Source organism: Musca vetustissima, unplaced genomic scaffold, assembly GCF_032173495.1.
Source record: "Musca vetustissima isolate MV318-11 ecotype Yass unplaced genomic scaffold, APGP_CSIRO_Mvet_v1 utg31560, whole genome shotgun sequence".
Classification (NCBI taxonomy): Eukaryota; Metazoa; Arthropoda; class Insecta; order Diptera; family Muscidae; genus Musca; species Musca vetustissima.
This window is the reverse complement of record NW_026872996.1, coordinates 521-8,010: the sequence shown is the minus strand read 5'-3', so window position 1 is coordinate 8,010 and position 7,490 is coordinate 521. Positions and strand designations below refer to the sequence as shown.

The 7,490-nt window shown below is 36.5% G+C and overlaps 1 non-coding gene across 1 annotated transcript; it reads right to left on the bottom strand.

Annotated features, from left to right (window-relative positions):
* Positions 1-6,975: 6,975 nt before the first annotated feature.
* Trnai-uau (transfer RNA isoleucine (anticodon UAU)) lies at positions 6,976-7,067 on the bottom strand. Its single transcript is given in 2 exon segments — positions 6,976-7,011; positions 7,030-7,067. It is a non-coding gene; the product is annotated as a tRNA-Ile (tRNA).
* Positions 7,068-7,490: the final 423 nt, after the last annotated feature.

Here is a 7,490-nt window from a genome sequence, read left to right as displayed (position 1 = left end):
AAAATATTTGCCAACATTGCACACGGATCCACCATGACCATCCACGGCCTCTCCCACGCTTAACAACATAGCCTTTTGCCAAATCAAACAAAACACACGCACACACACATATGTACATATCACTATCTGCCAGCACGCACACACAAAGACATTATTAAACACTGGGGACCTTTAATATCCCGCTCATTATTGGAAAAGTGTGTTCGGCACACTTTTTTCCAGTATCGTTTAAATTTAGTTGTTATGTTTCTTGGCCACCCCATTTGACCTTTCCGTATGGGAGTGTAAATTGTGAATGTGTTAATTGTATGTTTGAAAAGTTCTAAACATATTTAAAAAAAAAAATGTTAAACAGATTTTTAACGAATATTTTCTCAAGGTCCGTCAACATGGTGAATTTGTTTTACTCATGTGAATCTAAAACTCGAAATTCGAAAGTAGTTTTTGGCTTATATCTCGTATCTTACGTGGCATACTTTTAGGCAGACAAAATTAATATTGCCTCTTAATCTTAAGATGAATAAATTTCAACGTTTTTTTCTCTGTCCAATTGATCGTACAACATATACACTGACGAGCAGTATAGCATACTTTTAGGCAGCAAATTATTGTTGCTAACATAATCCCATACTAAACCAGTAAGTACAGTAGTTATGTGGGACGGGGCCGACTATATGATACCCTTCACCACTTTGGGTATATTCTACATAGTCTCCTGACAGCCAACACGCCTTTTCGAAAGAATATTGACATGAAATTGAACGAAAGATATATAAGAACTTTGGTAAAATCGGACGAAAATATGTATGGGATCTATATCTAAATCTGAACCGATTTTCAGGAAACTTAAAACAAATAATTCTAGACCTAATTCATTACGCTGTGCCAAATATCGTGAAAAACGAAAGATATTAAGGGACTCTGGTACACCATTTACCTTAAATCGGAAGAAAATACATATGGACGCTATATCTAAATCTGAACCGATTTTCACGAAACTTAGCACACATCATTTTTGCACCTAATACATTACGCTGTGTCAAATTTCGAGCAAGTCGAAAGATATATAGGAACTTTGGTGGACCATTTACATAAAATCGGACGAAAATATATATGGGAGCTATATCTAAATCTAAACCGATTTTCACGAAAATTAGCACACATCATTCTAGACCTAATACATTACGCTGTGCCAAATTTCGTGCAAATCGAAAGATATATAGGGACTTTGGTACACCAAATACATTAAATCGGTAGAAAATATATATGGGAGCTATATCTATCTGAACCGATTTTCAGGAAACTTAACACACATCATTCTAGACCTAATTCATTACCAAATCGAGAGATATATAGGGACTTTGGTGCACCATTTACATTAAATCGGACGAATATATATGTGAGCTATATCTAAATCTGAACCGATTTTTCCCAATTTCAATAGGGTTCGTCATTGGGCCAATTAGGTGCCTATGCCAAATGTCATCCAAATCGGATAATACATGCGACCTGTACTTTGTTCACAAAAATACATGGTCGGACAGACGGACATGCGTAAATCGACTCAGAAAGTGATTCTGCGCATATTCTCAAAAGGAACCATGTGTCTATTTCGTTTCCTTTTGTTGCAAACATATGCACAAAGACATAATACCCTGTACCACAGTGTGGTGAAGGGTATATATATATTTTGTCCCCTTCTCATTTCGGACAGTGAGTAAGTAAAATTCATTGTGCAAGCTTTAGACGCAAATTTAAGGTAGAGCTCGTATTTTTAGCGCATGTTAATATTAAAAATTATGCACTGACCGACACCTCCAATTTTCGATCATTTGAGGATTTCTGACACGTTTCTAGTGAATTTTTATACCCTCAACTATAGTATGGAATAATCATTTCCGACCCTATAAAGTATATATATGATCTAAGGGTGTCCGTCTGTCTATTGTAATCATTATAGCGTCTCAACGAATTGAGATAAATCGCCAAAACGTTGCATAGAGTCGTATTTTGTCTGCAGGCCATGTCAAGTTTGAAGATTGGCCATATCGGTCCACGTTAAGGCAGAGCTCCCATACAAGGGTACCCCTAGTTTCTTTAGAGTGCTTTACAACCGAATTTCCGCTAATTTGGTATTTTTTATTCGTATATAAAATCTCCATCCCAAAAATTATTATGGGGCGAATATTTCCTATTATATTTACTTGATTTGTTCCATGTGTTGTCCCCATTCAAGGCGTATTCTACCATAGTATGGAGGATAGTCGTTACTCGGAATTGACAATTTTTACCCTATAAAGTATGGAATTCTAAGACGATTCAGCTCTCTGTGGTTGTAATCATTCTGTAAAATATTGGGTTCGAAATTGACATATATCGGTCATAAATTAGGCACGGACACTGCTGCTTGATTCTAACTTTGCACATGGACCCATCAATCCACCCCTTTTTGGTATCTTCCCCACAAAGTGCTAAAATATTTGAATTTTGTAAATCCAATATCAAGCGGATGGAGTGTCCGATTATATCCAAACTGTGCCATATGGTGACAATTGGGAAAAATCGGTTCAGATATAGCTCCCATATATATTTTCGTCCGATTTAATGTAAATGGTGCACCAAAGTCCCTATATATCTTTAGAATTGCACGAAATTTGGCACAGCGTAATGAATTAGGTATAGAATGATGTTAACATACATTTCCTGAAAATCGGTTCAGATTTAGATATAGCTCCCATATATCTTTTTGTCCGATTTTATGTAAATGGTGCACCAAAGTCGTTTAATATCTTTCGATTTGCACGAAATTTGACACAGCGTAATTAATTAGGTCTAAAATGATGTGGTTGTAAGTTTCGTGAAAATCGGTGAATATACACAAAGTGGTGAAGGGTATCATATAGTCGGCCCCGTCCGACTTTACTACTTTCCTTACTGGTTTTTAATTTTATTGAATGAAATCACGAATTATGGTCTTCAAACGGCCAATGAAACCGTCACACACTGCCTGAATGTTGCTCTGCGGTATTCTGACCCATTCCCCGCGAAGCGCTTGTTTGAGGTGATCGAAACTTTGGTATTTTTTAGTGCCAACAGTGCTATCCAAAATACTCCAGACACAATAGTCCAACGGATTGGTTGGAGATTCTGCCGCGTAGCCGGTGTTGCCATCTGTCCATAGGAGAAAGTCTTAAATGCCCGACCGAAGGCCGTCTACCCACAAACACTATTCTAATTAAAAGGAGATTCTGTCGCGTAGCCGGTGTTGCCATCTGTCCATAGGAGAAAGTCTTAAATCCCCGACCGAAGGCCGGCTACCCACAAACGCTATTCTAAGTAAAAGGAAAGCCATATTGTTTTTCAGAAGGATCGCGTGGAATTTTGGAGACCCATATCTAAGAAAGTATGAACTTATTTGATATGAATATAATATTTTTGTAATCAGGGCTTCAAATGCTTTAAAATGATACCCATATTGCCTTAGTGGATTTTAAAAATGTATGAGCAAATACAAGGGTCCCAACGGAACTTTGGAGGCCGAAATCTCCGGAAATACCGATTTCCGCAAGAAAAAAATATACTATTATAATCAGGGCCTCAAGGACTACATGTGGTAAAAATTTCAAAACGATCCGGGAGCGGGCCCTAAACTAGACTTGTTCCGAAAACCGAATTCGGCAGTTCACCACTTTCGGCCAAGCGAAGCATTTCTTTAGCTCTTTTGAGTCCATTTTCTATCTGTTGCGGTGTAAGTTCTTGCACTTTTTGGAATGGCCCGAGCTCATTTTTCAATATTTGCCGAATGGAATATTGCGATATGTTCAGCTCACGAGCCATTTTTCGGCCACTGCAACGTGGGTTTCGATCAAGTCGTTTCATTACTTTTCGAACGATTTCTGCTGATGTTGTTGTTTTCTTTCGTCCACTTCCATGACGTCGGGCTACGTTACCAGTATCACGGTAACGAGCGATGGTACGAAATACAAAAATTTATTCACATTTAAATGATGATGATGTGCTCTTACGATAGCCACTTGTGATTTTCCAGCCAAATATAAAGAAATTACACTATGACGCTTGAATTCCATCACGAATAACTTTTGTTTCTGGAAAATTCTCACCAAAATGCCTTGTACGCTCATAAAAAATATAATGAGCTGTCACTGGGAATAATGATACAACAACAATGTATCCTTTGCCTTTACGAAGGAATTTATATACAATTACAAAGTTATTCCTTGGAAGAAGATTCTTTAAAAAAAATCACAACACTGAATTGAAAGCCTGTTGCACAGCTCATTAATAAAAGTAGGAGCACAAAACAGGTCATTATAAATTAATGGAACTCTACTATGTATTTTAAGTGATGCCATCAACAATGTAGTTATGTACAATTTTTGAATACAAATTCGAAACGAATTCTGTTTTTAGGCTTCAATTTTTTCCATTGGACCACTCGGCAACAGTTTGAAAATTAATTTTGTTTTAACGGTGTACAGTTTCCTTCAGCATTTGAAGTGGCATCAAATTCTAAATAGAAATTCGCTGAAATGGTGCCATGGGCACTAAATTGTTGAAAAGATAAACAAAATCAGTTCCCCTACTAGATATTTTAAGACATAATTGCCTTTAGGCGAAAACCAATTGTTAGCAACACAGTTTCTAAAATTTCCGATTATCATTATAGTAAAGTGATGTAAAGTACCTATAAACATACATATATCAGCATTTAATAAGTCTCAGCTTTGGAAATTATCTTTAATCCAACAAATACATCCCCTTCTCCCCATCATTGCCCTGGACCATCGGCCACCGTCTAACCTCCACTATGCTGTTGTTTACATTGTCAGTTTAGAGGAATATTATTCTGACATTTACCCACTCTTAACTATGAATGTAAATACACTTAGGGCCTTAAATGCATTAACATTTTGACGTACTATGAAAATGAGTGTGTGTGTGTAAACACATTATTACTATCCCTTGGCATAGATTCGATGCGTAACCGTTTAAGTAGTTTGTGGGGTGGGAAATACAAGAGATTGAATTGTTAAAGGCACTTTATTAGATAATGAAACTAAAGAGTGGATTGTTGTGAATCTATTTAAAAAACCAGTAAGGAAAGCAGTAAAGTCGGACTGGGCCGACTATATGATACCCTTCACCACTATGGGTTCTGCATATATCTCCTAACAGACTCCTCCTTCTCGAAAGATGATTAACATGATATTGAACGAACTTAAATATGTGATCTGTGTACCTTTCTGGAACCTATGCTCAATGGCATTTCATTCGGGATCTTAAAATTTAATCTCAATCAAACACCCGTTTGAAATATATATGGAGCTGCATCTGCTCTGCACCATTTTCAATAAAACGCAATAACGTCATTCTAGCCTCAATTCAATACGTTGTGCAAAATTTCGTGTCACACGGCGCAGCATTTACCTAAAATCCAACGAAAATATATATGGGAGCTATATCTAAATCTGAACCGATTTTCACGAAACTTAGCACACATCATTCTGGACCTAATTCAGTACTCTATGCCAAATTTTGTCCAAATCGAAAGATATATAGAAACATTGGTGCCACATTTACTTTAAATCGAGCGAAAATATATATATATATATATGTATATGGGAGCTATATCTAAATCTAAACCGATTTTCTCGAAACTTGGCACACATCATTCTGGAACTAATTCAGTACTCTATGCCAAATTTGGTGCAAATCGAAAGATATATAGGAACATTGGTGCCCCATTTGCCTTAAATCGGACGAAAATATTCATGGGAGCTATATATAAATCTGACCCGATTTTCTCGAAACTTAGCACACGTCATTCTAGAATCAATTCAGTACACTATGCAACATTTCGTGGAAATCTAAATATATATATAGGGACTTTGGTGCACCATTTACCGCAAATCGGACGAAACTATACTATATATAAATCTAAACCGATTTTCTCGAAATGATTCTGGAACTAGTTCAGTACTGTATGCCAAATTTCGTGCAAATCTAAAGATATATAGGGACTTTGGTGCCCCATTTACCTCAAATCGGGAGAAAATTCATATGGGAGCTATATCTAAATCTGAACCTTTTTCAAGAAACTTAGCACACATCATTCTGGACCTAATTCAGTACTCTATGCCAAATTTCGTGTAAATCGAAAGATATATAGAGACTTTGGTGCACTATTTACCTTAAATCGGACGAAACTATATATGGGAGCTATATCTAAATCTGAACCTTTTTCAAGAAACTTAGCACACATCATTCTGGACCTAATTCAGTACTCTATGCCGAATTTCGTGCAAATCTAAAGATATATAGGGACATTGGTGCCACATTTACCTTAAGTCGGACGAAAATATATATAGGAGCTATATCGAAATCTAAACCGATTTTCTCGAAACTTGGCAAACATCATTCTGGAACTAATTCAGTACTCTATGCCGAATTTCGTGCAAATCTAAAGATATATAGGGACTTTGGTGCCACATTTACCTTAAGTCGGACGAAAATATATATAGGAGCTATGTCTAAATTTGAACCGATTTTCTTAAATTTCCATAGGGTTCGTCTTTGGGCTAAATAAGTGACTTGTGCCAAATTTCATCCAAATCGGATCATAAATGCGACCTGTACTTTGTTTACAATTTAACATCTACAGACGGACATGCATAAATCGACTCAGAAAGTGATTCTATGCATATTCTGAAAAGGAACCATGTGTCTATCTCGTTTTCTTTTGCCTGTTACAAACATATGCACAAAGACATAATACCCTGTACCACAGTGTGGTGAAGGGTATAAAAACAAAAAAAATCGAAGAGAGAGAACAATATATGCTAATCTCAACACATTAACTCCGTTAAGCAAAGACAGTCAGTAACCATTTTTTTTTTTTTTTTGTAATCCCCTTTTTTCAAACAGTGGCGTAGTGTGTGTGCATAAAAAAGCCACTGCTCCAGGTGAGGCTCGAACTCACAACCCCGGCATTGCTCACAAGTTACTGATTATAAGTACCGTGCGCTAACCAATTGCGCCACTGGAGCGCTTGATGTCGTAATCGTTTGTTTGTCTATAAGAATTCGGCTGCACTGAAAGGGTTGAATGCACGGCGATGAGGATGATAAGAAATTATGATTCAAGTCGGATTGTAAAATGTTTATTATTCCTATGCAAATATCAAAATTTTTGCAATAATTATTTTATTGCGGTTATGATGACAATATGAAATATGAGGAAAGTAATTTAAGAGAAATTTGCGTAGTCAAAAAACTATTTATTGGATTAGAATATCAAGACACCAAGAGATTTTTCTAAGAGGATTTATTTTTAAGTTCCCAGTGGATAAAATTGTAAATTACTTTCTTACTTTTTTGAACAGCAACTCGCCGCAAATCGAAATTTTGCATATTCGTTCGATTTAGTCTTTAGTCCGATTGAATATTATAGGGGGAATACAAGGGACCATT